Here is a 13,424-nt window from a genome sequence, read left to right on the forward strand (position 1 = left end):
TGTTGTAATGGGATTAAAGAAAAGAGCATTGTCTACATTTTGGGGGATAATGGAGTGGTATCATATATTGACCCAGTTGCAGAATGATTAAGAACTTATACCGTGAGTGTCGTACTGGACCCGAAATGGGGGAAAGAAGTTCTGGCAAACTACTTAGTCAAGTACTCCACATATACACTCCTGGAAACTGAAATAAGAACACCGTGAATTCATTGTCTCAGGAAGGGGAAACTTTATTGACACATTCCTGGGGTCAGATACATCACATGATCACACTGACAGAACCACAGGCACATAGACACAGGCAACAGAGCATGCACATTGTCGGCACTAGTACAGTGTATATCCACCTTTCGCAGCAATGCAGGCTGCTATTCTCCCATGGAGACGATCGTAGAGATGCTGGATGTAGTCCTGTGGAACGGCTTGCCATGCCATTTCCACCTGGCGCCTCAGTTGGACCAGCGTTCGTGCTGGACGTGCAGACCGCGTGAGACGACGCTTCATCCAGTCCCAAACATGCTCAATGGGGGACAGATCCGGAGATCTTGCTGGTCAGGGTAGTTGACTTACACCTTCTAGATCACGTTGGGTGGCACGGGATACATGCGGACGTGCATTGTCCTGTTGGAACAGCAAGTTCCCTTGCCGGTCTAGGAATGGTAGAACGATGGGTTCGATGACGGTTTGGATGTACCGTGCACTATTCAGTGTCCCCTCGACGATCACCAGTGGTGTACGGCCAGTGTAGGAAATCGCTCCCCACACCATGATGCCGGGTGTTGGCCCTGTGTGCCTCGGTCGTATGCAGTCCTGATTGTGGCGCTCACCTGCACGGCGCCAAACACGCATACGACCATCATTGGCACCAAGGCAGAAGCGACTCTCATCGCTGAAGACGACACGTCTCCATTCGTCCCTCCATTCACGCCTGTCGCGACACCACTGGAGGCGGGCTGCACGATGTTGGGGCGTGAGCGGAAGACGGCCTAACGGTGTGCGGGACCGTAGCCCAGCTTCATGGAGACGGTTGCGAATGGTCCTCGCCGATACCCCAGGAGCAACAGTGTCCCTAATTTGCTGGGAAGTGGCGGTGCGGTCCCCTACGGCACTGCGTAGGATCCTACGGTCTTGGCGTGCATCCGTGCGTCGCTGCGGTCCGGTCCCAGGTCGACGGGCACGTGCACCTTCCGCCGACCACTGGCGACAACATCGATGTACTGTGGAGACCTCACGCCCCACGTGTTGAGCAATTCGGCGGTACGTCCACCCGGCCTCCCGCATGCCCACTATACGCCCTCGCTCAAAGTCCGTCAACTGCACATACGGTTCACGTCCACGCTGTCGCGGCATGCTACCAGTGTTAAAGACTGCGATGGAGCTCCGTATGCCACGGCAAACTGGCTGACACTGACGGCGGCAGTGCACAAATGCTGCGCAGCTAGCGCCATTCGACGGCCAACACCGCGGTTCCTGGTGTGTCCGCTGTGCCGTGCGGGTGATCATTGCTTGTACAGACCTCTCGCAGTGTCCGGAGCAAGTATGGTGGGTCTGACACACCGGTGTCAATGTGTTCTTTTTTCCATTTCCAGGAGTGTATATGTGTACTCACATGTCTATGATCCAGTAAATGTGGGATCCAGTTTCATCCCTCTTCAAAGACATATCGCTGCTGAAAAAGAAAGTATTTATATACTTGCTTTGCATGGTCAGTTCTGGTTCACGATAAAAGTTATATAAGAACTGCAGGGCATAGAGAACATTCCATACATTTAAGGGAAACGCGTCTGGTTGTAAATTCTCGCTTCGTTCTAGTAACGCAAATTTCTTTAATTAGTAATACGATAGCCAGTTTTGTTCTCATGCATAGTGTAGGGATTAATTCTCAAGTGGCATGTGTAACAATTGCTGAGATTACTCATTCCTAATTTTAATACAGCTTAGTGTATAGAATTTCTGTATAGGCAGATAAGCAGGGCAGTAGCCAGGGGGAGACATAGGACAGGGCTGGAGGCCAGGTCAGTGCCCGGGGAAAGCGTCGCCCATTGTACGAGAGAGGGTCACGGACTGTTTCTCTACGGTCCTTCAGATGGGCCGTCGGTTTCTCTGTTTAAAGGGACAAACGCTTCCTCGAATTGAAGGTCCATTGATTGGTGTCGTCTTCCAGCCATCCGTCGCACTTCCACAGTGGCATGATACTTTCTATAGAGCATCTGTAAACTGCTACTGATCAACCGCATAGTAGGCGGTAAAAGTTTGTGACTCAGGGCGCCTTGACAAGATAAAGTCACTTCCTGACGTGGAAAGAGCAAAACTCCAGCGTTAGCACCAACATTGAAGCTTACCCAAATCTTACTGGGGCCATTATTCAAACACAGCCCACGTGGAGTCTCCAAAAAGATGACTCTTTTACTTACAGAGCACTCCATTTTTGAGATGACATCTTCCATTAGCAGAGCTTGAGACGGTCATTTAGATTCATTTAGAAGCAGTTTTGGTGGTAACTCAAGGTCGGAAGCAGTGAGCAGAAATTTTTAGACACATAGGGGATAGAGCTGTCTTTAGAGACATTAGGTGATGGTGTCGCCTACAGAAACATCTGGGACGGAAACGTGTTCGGAGACACTTGTAGAGGGCAGAAGCTGATGCGATATGTACTTAGCAGACCATCAACCGCCATTTGTTCTCTCCTCTGCTCCTTTTAACTTGCGTAAGTAAGCGAGTAACACTCACGAGGGAATAGGTGCTCCTTCATGTTACTAATATTAGTTGGTCACTCTTTGTTCGTGACCGCTTTATCACGACTCTATTGTTGGGTTTTCTTGCATGCTTATTCACCTCACTTACAAAATTGATGCTATCATCCTGATGAGAATGACCCCATGATTGAATTGAATTGCGCTCTGCATGGAGCTCTGTTACCAGAATAGCCTCCATTCTTTTATCAGCCACACCATTCACCCTTTTAACTTTTTCCATTAACTGATATTCTGCACGCTTGCAATAGAGAGATTTTATTTGCTTGTTTGTTGCTGGTAATAACCCACATTCAAATAAATTGCCAATAAATCATAAGCAGGTAAGAAGAAGATTAAGGGCACACTATGCAGAACATAAAGACAGATATAAAAACATAAATTAGTCGGACCCTCTACTTCTCAAAAAGTAGCCTGTCAGCGCAGCAAACAAGTATATTTGTAGTCGTTCCCCATGGGTTAGATCCAATTCCGACGTTGATGACAATATCGCGGAAGGATAAACTGCAAACTCGAGAGGCTACGATCCTGCCGCTATCGTGTTCCGTCTCACGTCGGTAAATGATTCTCTTTCAAGCACGAAGCACAACGCCATCTTCTCACAAATAACCAAAACCGAAATGTGTTTCAGTATGGGAAATTCACTGGCTAATTTATCCTTGTGTGCAGAATGTTCAGGGCGTTCCACCCAGCGATTTCGTGCGGGTTCTCTGAATTGATTATCATTTACGTATCTTAATACGTAGCACATTTCATGCCATCTCAGAGTTCTTTGTATGCAACCTTCACGGTGTTGCAGTATTAACGGCCATCTATCTTCGTCAGCAAACGTCTTCGACTTTATGAACGAAGAAATTTTAGTGAACGGGAGATGGCTCGAAGCAAACCGAAAAATTTTTTCTTTCCTTCATGTTTTGTTACACACATGACAGTAGGCACCCCGCAGGCAGACAAGAGCTCTGAAGTTAAGTCGACATAGGCAGAATTTGGTAAACCTAGGAAGGGGTGAAAGGATGGAGGAGGAATTAAAAGACTTAAAAATTGTATCGACAACTGCATACGAAAAGTCTGAACTTCAAGGCTAGAGGCCTGGTTGTGGAATAATTTTTCGAGTGTCGGTTTATATGTGTAATAACTTTTCTCTCTCTACAGACTCAGTGATGATTCCCAAAGATTTTTCTTCAAGGATGATGGTTATACTGTCTCTGTATGAGACACTACTCTTAAGTTGATGGGATAAATCATTTTTACGTCTGGAGCTGATACCAACTGATAATCATCGTAATATCTGCTGAAAACGAAAGGCAGGTTGAAAAGTTGCAAAATGCATGTAACCAATGTACGAACTGTAAGTTGAGGTCACTGGAAGTCATGCTTCATAGTCGAAATCACAATTTCGCCTACTACCATGTTCAGGAATAGACGCAATACGTTAGGATTTCATAAACGACCAGTCGAAATACATTGGACTTCAGCTTTCCGAAAAAAGCAGCCTATGCATCCTTTAATTAGTTGCTAAAGTCAACTCATACTGTCAGTCATGTCGATATTAAGTCATTCAGATGGGCAGAGAAAACTAGTTCCACATTTATTTATTTATTTATTTATTTATTGTTCCGTGGGACCAAATTAAGAGAAAGTCTCCATGGTCATGGAACGAGTCAATACATGAAATTATAAACACGATATTAGAAACAGATAAAATGAAATATAAAAAAAACATATTCAGGTGACAAAATCGTAAGTTTAAATGAAGAAAAATCAAGAATGTAACACTGGAATTTGCTTAATTTTTTAGCTCTTCCAGGAGCTCCTCGACAGAATAGAAGGAATGAGGCATAAGGAAACTCTTCAGTTTAGACCTAAAAGAGTTTGGGCTACTGCTAAGATTTTTTGAGTTCTTGTGGTAGCTTATTGAAAATGGATGCAGCAGAATACTGCAGCTCCTTTCTGCACAAAAGTCAAGGAAGTGCATTCTACATGCAGATTTGATTTCTGCCTAGTATTAACTGAGTGAAAGCTGCTAACTCTTTGGGAATAGGCTAATATTGCTAACAACAAACGATATTAAAGAAAATATATACTGTGAGGGCAATGTCAGAATTCCCAGATTTTTGAATAGGGGTCGACAAGAGGTTCTAGAACTTACACCACATATAGCTCGAACAGCCCGTTTTTAAGCCCAAAATACCCTTTTTGAATCAGAAGAATTACCCCAAAAAATAATACCATACATAATACCATACGACATTTCGACGTTAGACTTATTTCTAATTTTACATATACAGATTTATTACAATTAAGGTAATAATTTCTGTCTCTGCGACTTTCATTAATACAGGAGTTCATGATACTTAGCGTAGCACCATCAAAAAGTCTCAAGAGCAGATTGAAAAGGTAATGCTAACAATAAATTGAGAAGGAACCGGTTTGAAGCTGTTCATGGACCAATTCAGGCTGTAGTAATGACTCAAATCAATGTTTTTTGGGAAATCCATACGAAACGATAACCCTATACAACAGGAAATGATTACCAGAATCCAGAACTCGATAACATTATTCAGACATGTCAGAGAGTTCATATGCAGTAACAAAATACCAGATGATGGAATTTGATTGTTCAGCGTATTCTTAAGGTTCTTGTTCGAGAGATAGAGAAAATAAATTCGTAGCTGCAAAAATTAAGTTAATAATAAACCCAAACTTGAGGTCCCGAAGCAAACACTAAAATTCAGTTGTTACTTGTAAGCTCCGAACGGAAACATAATATTAAGAGAATAAAGCGGTTACAGTTCTACTGTTGTTACTTTAAATAATTCGGAACAGTTCCAGAAAATCTAAAATTGAATGGCTGAGTCGGGATTTCAACCAAGGTCCCCGCTCTCACGGGTCTAGTGCCTTAAACATATTCTTTTCAGAAGAATTAAAGGAAAACGACTGGGCGAAGGCCAAGAAGGCGTTAAATAATAACTTAGTACGTGGAACTGGAAGAATAAAACCTGAGATGGCAAGATGATCAGGAACAACTAATATGTATGAAGACAAGCAGATATTATGGTGAGATTTCTCATCATCCTTGTGGAAATCGAATCTGTGATGTTCTAGAAAATCATAACTAACTTCTCCTATCACTATAATTATTAATGTTAAAGGTACTCAGTGAACGGTTAACTGATATCGATCACTCTTGTCCCCCTCGAACGAGTTTCTTATTGGTTCATGTAACAGAAATATGTCAAAGACAGAGCGACTATCCACTGTGACATGCAATGCACGGGTATCGGGAATGTGTAATAACGCCTGAACGATAGCACACCTCTTTCAAACTGTTGCTGCAGCGGAGCTTTCAGTGGATGTAGTTCCGTCTTCCTGTATCGTCTTATGTCGCTGCCCCGCTTTCCGCATTTCCAGCTTTCACAGAAAAGGAATTTCATTTTGATATCACATACCAGCAGCATTCGAAACCGTGTTCCGCGCTGGAATGAAAATAAGATGCTAGGCTTGTCTCGAGCTCGGGACCACATTTTATTGCAGTACAGGTCTTTGTGCCTCTGGTGTTCTGGCGCCTGTGGTTAAGAAGGGTGACTTAAAATGCAAATTGTAACCGGCGATGGGACCTTCGTATGACTTATCTTCTGAACTGGTGTGTCCAGAGCTCCTCTCTAAAGTCGCTCATCCTCTGCAAGTTTCTTTACTGTGAGAGTGCATACTACCTGGACTCCAATGCCAAGAACGGATTACGGATATGTACTACACTTACTCATGATACAAGACTGTCAACGGACATGGGGTGAAACAACAAGACACATAGGCAACAAGTACGCAACAATTCAGCCTTCGGCGCCCTACGCCTCGACCTCCTATACGCATTCAACGTCCAGGCACCTCTCCTGCCCAATAACTAGCCTCAAACTGATCCACGGATGTTTATGTTAACATCTTATACGCCGCACATCGTAGAGAGATTTCACTGTTCTTGTGGAAAATAAGAGGATGCAGATCATATTTTCTTTACGTGCCTCAGACTAACTGAAAGTACCGGGTGATCAAAAAGTCAGAATAAATTTGAAAACTTAATAAACCACGGAATAATGTAGATAGAGAGGTAAAAATTGACACACATGCTTGGAATGACATGGGGTTTTATTAGAACCAAAAAAAAAACCACCCCATATTACTAGACGCGTGAAAGATCTCTAGCACGCGTCGTTTGGTGATGATCGTGTGCTCAGCCGCCACTTTCGTCATGCTTGGCCTCCCAGGTCCCCAGACCTCAGTCCGTGCGATTATTGGCTTTGGGGTTACCTGAAGCTGCAAGTGTATCGTGATCGACCGACAACTCTAGGGATGCTGAAAGACAACATCCGACGCCAATGCCTCACCATAACTCCGGACATGCCTTACAGTGCTGTTCACAACATTATTCCTCGACTACAGCTACTGTTGAGGAATGATGGTGGACATATTGAGCATTTCCTGTAAAGAACATCATCTTTGCTTTGTCTTACTTTGTTTTGCTAATTATTTCTATTCTGATCAGACGAAGCGCCATCTGTCGGACATTTTTTGATCGTTTTTTTTTTTTTTTGGTTCTAATAAAACCCTATGTCATTCCAAGCATGTGTGTCAATTTGTACCTCTCTATCTACATTATTCCGTGATTTATTCAGTTTTCAAATTTATACTGAATCTTTTGATCACCCCGGTACTACAAATACAGGTATACTTTTACAGAAGAATAAGTTGTTTGAAAACTGTAAAATAAAGGTCAATTAATTAATTTTTAAGAAATGTTTCTTTACCTGTGTTGTACCTCTACTGAAGGAACTGCCAATTTACCTCTGCCATCAGGAATCGATTCCTACGTCAATTACAACGAAGCTGAGTGATATATGAAGACCATCTTCTTTGGTACCAAATTTTTACAAATTTAATGGGTCGCCTGACAATAGAACACGAGAAATCACAAACGTAAGAGATGTACACTAACTATAATCGAATTTCATACACTTACAGTGTGTAGGCTAGATCGTTCGATTTCGTTTCCGGATGTGTTCCCCAAGTTCTATATACAGGGTGAGTCACCAAACGTTACCGCTGGATATATATCGTAAACCACATCAAATATTGACGAACCGATTCCACAGACCGAACGTGAGGAGAGGGGCTAGTGTAATTGTTTAATACAAACGATAAAAAACTGAACGGAAGTATGTTTTTAACACAAACCTAGGTTTTTTTTAATGGAACCACGTTAGTTTTGTTAGCACATCTGAACATATAAACAAATACGTAATCAGTGCTGTTCGTTGCATTGTAAAATGTTAATTACATCCGTAGATATTGTAACCTAAATTTGACGCTTGAGTACCACTCCTCCACTATTCGACCGTGTGTATCGGAGAGCACTGCAACATACATCGCGTTTCTACAGAAGGTCCCACTGGAAACGCGTCGACGTATGTGGTATCAGCATGATGGTGCACCTGCACATTCCGCAATTAACACTAGGCTGACCCTTGACAGGATGTTCGACGGGCGTTTCATAGGACGTGGAGGACGCATAAATTGGCCAGCCCGTTCTCCTGATCTCTGCACTTCTTTCTGTGGGGTACGTTAAAGGAGAATGTGTACCCGTGATGTGCCTACAACCCGAGAGGATATGAAACAACGTATTGTGGCCGCCTGCGGCGACATTACACTAGATGTACTGCAGCGTGTACGACATTCATTACGCCAGAGATTGCAATTGTGTGCAGCAAATGATGGCCACCACATTGAACATCTATTGGCCTCACATGTCGGGACACACTCTATTCCACTCCGTAATTGAAAACGGAAACCATATGTGTACATGTACCTCACCTCTCATGGTAATGTACATGTGCGTCAGTGAAAAAGACCAATAAAAAGGTGTTAGCATGAGGACGTAATGTGCTGTTCCAGTCTCTTCTGTACCTGAGGTCCATCACCGTTCTCTTTGGATCCCTACGTAATTCGGTGTTCTCCGATACACACGATCGAACAGCGGAGGAGTGGTACTCAAACGTCAACTTTAGGTTACAATATCTCCGGATGTAATTAACATTTTACAATGCAACGAACGGCACTGATTACGTATTTGTTTATATGTTCAGATGTGCTAACAAAACTAACGGTGTTCCATTAAAAAAACGTAGGTTTGTGTTAAAAAACATACTTCTGTGCATTTTTTTATGGTTTGTATTAAACAATTACACTAGCCCCTCTCCTCACGTTCGGTCTGTGGAATCGGTTCGTCAGTATTTGATGTGGTTTACGAAATATATCCAGCGGTAACGTTAGGTGACTCACCCTGTATATATATCAAGAATATATATGTTCTATTACTTTTAAGCACAATTGTCTCACAAGATTTACTACAGACGCAAGACCTCGCAGCACTGCGCCCATACGAGTATACACACGTTATCATCGGCAGTATTGTCAACAAGAACATTTTCCACGAAGTCGTCGTCAAGTTACACTGTTACTTTATTATTTCAAAAAACTAATTACCACTGCATTTCTCGTCTGATGAGCTAAAATATTTTTCGCGTTTTGTTATGCCGAATTTAAATCAGCGTATTGATAGCTTTCAGAAGTTCTGTCAAATGGTTCAAATGGATCTGAGCACTATGAGACTTAACTTTTGACGTCATCAGTCCCTTAGAATTTAGAACTACTTAAACCTAACTAACCTAAGGGCATCATAACATCCATGCCCGAGGCAGGATTCCAACCTGCGACCGTAGTGGTCGCGCGGTTCCAGACTGTAGCGCCTAGAACCGCTAGGCCACTTCGGCCGGCGAAGTTTTGTCGTACATTCTTGGATTTCCTGGCGAAGCTTCTCTAGAACTCCACACTTACACGTATCGAATTAACGCTCTTCAAAATGCTTCTTGGAAATTTTGTAAACCACTACTGCCGGCCGGGATGGCCGAGCGGTTGTAGGCGCTACAGTCTGGAACCGCGCGACCGCTACGGTAGCAGGTTCGAATCTTGCCTCGTGCATGGATGTGTGTGATGTTCTTAGGATAGTTAGGTTTAAGTAGTTCTAAGTTCTATGGGACTGATGACCTTAGAAGTTAAGTCCCATAGTGCTCAGAGCCGTTTGAGCCATTTGTAACCCACTAGCGCTTGGCAACCAATAAAACGTCTTTTTAACGTGTTTCCACTTCATAGTGTTGATTTCCACATCTATTTCGCCATAGATGTGGAAATCAACACTGCGAAGTGTTAAAAAGTCGTTTTATTCGTTGCCAAGTGCTAGTGGGTTACAAAATTTCCAAGAAGCATTTTGAAGTGCGGGAACCTTCATACATGCAAGTGTGGTGTTCAAGAGAAGCTTCTTCAGGAAATTCAATAATATACGAATAACTTCTTGAAAGCAATCAGTATGCTGATTTAAATCTGGCATAACAAAACACGAAAAATATTGGAGCTCATCAGATGAAAAATACAGTTGTAATTAGTTTTTTAAAGTAATAAAATAACAGTATAACTTGACGTCGACTACGAAGTATATGTTCTTGTTGACAATACTGCCGATAATAATGTGTGTATACTCGTATGGGCGCAGTGCTGCGAGGTCTCGCGTCCGTAGTAAATCTTGTGAGACAATTGTGATTAAAAGTGATAGAACAATTGAACCATAATATAACATTTCCCGGATGAAATGCACGAACACACACACATACTCACACACACTCACACACCCACCCACCCACCCACACACACACACACACACACACACACACACACACACACACACACACACACACGCTCGCCCACACACAGAAACAAGCACACTAATTATAATACTTGCAATATAAACTAAAAATTCATCACATATACAGGGTGATTGTAATTAAACTTTCAAAACGCTGTAGAAATAACACCACTGGTCATAATGACGTCAAATTGCAACGGAATATTAAAGGAGAAGGGGGAAAACATACGGCAAAAAAATGTGTAAAAACTTATCAATAGACGGCGCTGTTTGTGTCAGAATGGGTAAATGAAATCACCTGTCACGCTCACGACCCATTGAAGTTGGTATAGACACGCCGGGTACACGACTTTTTCTCCTTTCGCGTCTGCGACTTTCGCCATGACTACCTCAATGCGGGATCGCGCTCTACTTGTAAAGCTGTACTGCACAAATGATGACTGTGCACACGTCGCTCTGCAGAAATTCCCGACACTGAAGGGTTTGGAAAAAGGCGTTGGTCCGATGACTGCCGTGGGTCTGGAGAAAATTATTCGGAAATTCGAAAAGGCGGGTTCTTTTGGTGTGCAACCTGGTAGAGGGAGGGAACGAATTGATTTGACGCCAATAGAAGCAGTGGCCGCAGCAACGCAGCAGGAGACGAGTGGTGGTGTGCAAACGAGTAGTGGAAGGAGAATTGACCGAACATTGGACATAACCGTGAGCACGGTGCGTAAAACCCTACGAAACATCCATCATCGCTATCCATTTAAAATTATCCTTGTGCACGAGTTGCTTCCTGTTGACCTGCAAGCACGAGAGGCCTTTGCTTTAGAATTTATAGCTCGCATGGAAGTGGACAATGATTGGGCGTGAAACGTTTTGTGGACAGACGAAGCCTACTCCATATGACAGGATTTGTCAATACACAGAATTGTCGAATATGGACAGCGGAAAATTCACACACTAATCAACCAGTACCACTTCATTCTGAAAAGTTCACAGTATGGTCCGGGTTTACAGCATCATTTTTCATTGAGCCATATGTATTCGAAGAGACATGTTCTTCTGTTACCTGTACCGTCACTGGTAAGCGCTGTGAGTGTCTTTTGCGCAAACAGGTGATTCCAGCTCTCCAACATCGCGTATGTGTGGATGGGATCATTTTTATGTTAGATGGCGCACCCCCGCAACTCCAGTTAAGCAGCTGTTGATGCGACATTTCGGAAATGCTAGAATTATCAGCCGCAATTTTCCTAAAGCCTGGCCGTCCCTATCACCTGATCTTAATCCGTGTGTGACTTCTGTCTGTGGGGCTATCTTAAAGACATTGTGTTCAGTGTTCCGATTGCAAACTTAGCTGCACTGAAGGCATACATTGCGCAATTCACTCTGAACGGGACCCCCGGAAACACTTCGACCAGTTGTGCAACATGCTGTATCTCGATTTCAGCTTGTTGCAGAAAACGGTGGACAGCGTATTCAACATCTTTTGCGCCAGTCACACGAAAATTAATAATCCTTTTTGATTTTGATTGATGCTTCTTATGCGGTTTCTCGTCTCAGGGCAATTAAAAACTGATTTTTCCAATCCGATGTGATATGACCTAGCCGTGGCGGATGGGCTTACATAACTAACAGTATCACACCTGCACACCCATGTACAATGAGTAGTACAGTTTGTTTAACGTCAAACGTACACCTTAGGCATTGTTATATGATTCATTTTTCATTTGTAGTCAACCACTATTTAATTATGATGCTTGCAGAGCCATCTATTGGTACATTTTGTAACTATTTAATTTTCTTCTGCCATACGTTTTCCTCCTTCTCCGACAATATTCCGTTGCAGTTTAAAGTCATTCTGACCATTGGTGTTATTTCAACATGTGTTTGAAAGTTTAACTTCAATTAAAATCACCCTGTATATCTAAATTAATACAGAAGAAACACGTTACTGGTTACTATGACCAAAAAATAATGAGCCAACAACTTCACAACACGCCAAAAATCTCTGCATCCAGAAATCTTAGTCTTCAGCCAGGTCTATACGCAAAATTTTTAAATTATTACATGTGTTCAACTAAAATAAAAGGAACTTCAAACCTGTAAGCTTCTGACATGTTAATAAAACATAAAATTATATATTGTTAAGATCACAACGTGCACTGCATGCTGCGGGATGATGTGTAAACGGTGAGACAAGTTCATCCACCTGAAACTTCAATGTTTTGTCCCATACCGCCAGTAACCTCGTCTCCCTAGTGTTTACCACAATGAACTTGCATTAGATAGGGTGGTGGTACAAATCCTCTTCCCGCCATAAAGACTTGAGTTCTCTCTGAACGTACATTATAGAATGCCTATTTTGAAAAGGGTGCAATCGCTATCCTTCCCCATTCTCCCACAATTCGAACAAATTTTTCGTCTTTGTGACCTAGTAGTCATCGGGGCATCAAGTGTTGTTAATCTTTCTTCGTCCTTCATTTCAACAGCGGTATGAGGGTCTGCAGGGAAATAACACTTTATGTTGTATTCTGATTCCCCTCCTTGGTTGTTAGTTTCTCTGGGTTTCCAGGTACCACGGTAACGTGAAGGATAAGACAACTAGCAACTACACTACACAACTGCGTGGTGGGGGGGGGGGGGGGGGGGGGGAAGGAGGTGATCGGGATAAGACAGAACATGCCGCCATAATTCCTGTGTCTTTGCTGGCTTAGGGGTTAGGGAACCTGCCTAGAAAGCGGGAAATCATGGGTTCGAAACCGGGTCGGGCATACATTTTCAACTCTCCCCTTTGATTTCTATCAGCGTCCCGCATACAGCTGATGTTTTAATTAATTGAAATTTCATTCTTAACGGTTGCCACTATCCACCATGGTGTCAGATCTTTCGGGCGTGTCCGACAGAACAGACACCATACACATGTAAATACGGCG

Source organism: Schistocerca piceifrons, chromosome X (assembly GCF_021461385.2).
Source record: "Schistocerca piceifrons isolate TAMUIC-IGC-003096 chromosome X, iqSchPice1.1, whole genome shotgun sequence".
Lineage (NCBI taxonomy): Eukaryota > Metazoa > Arthropoda > Insecta > Orthoptera > Acrididae > Schistocerca > Schistocerca piceifrons.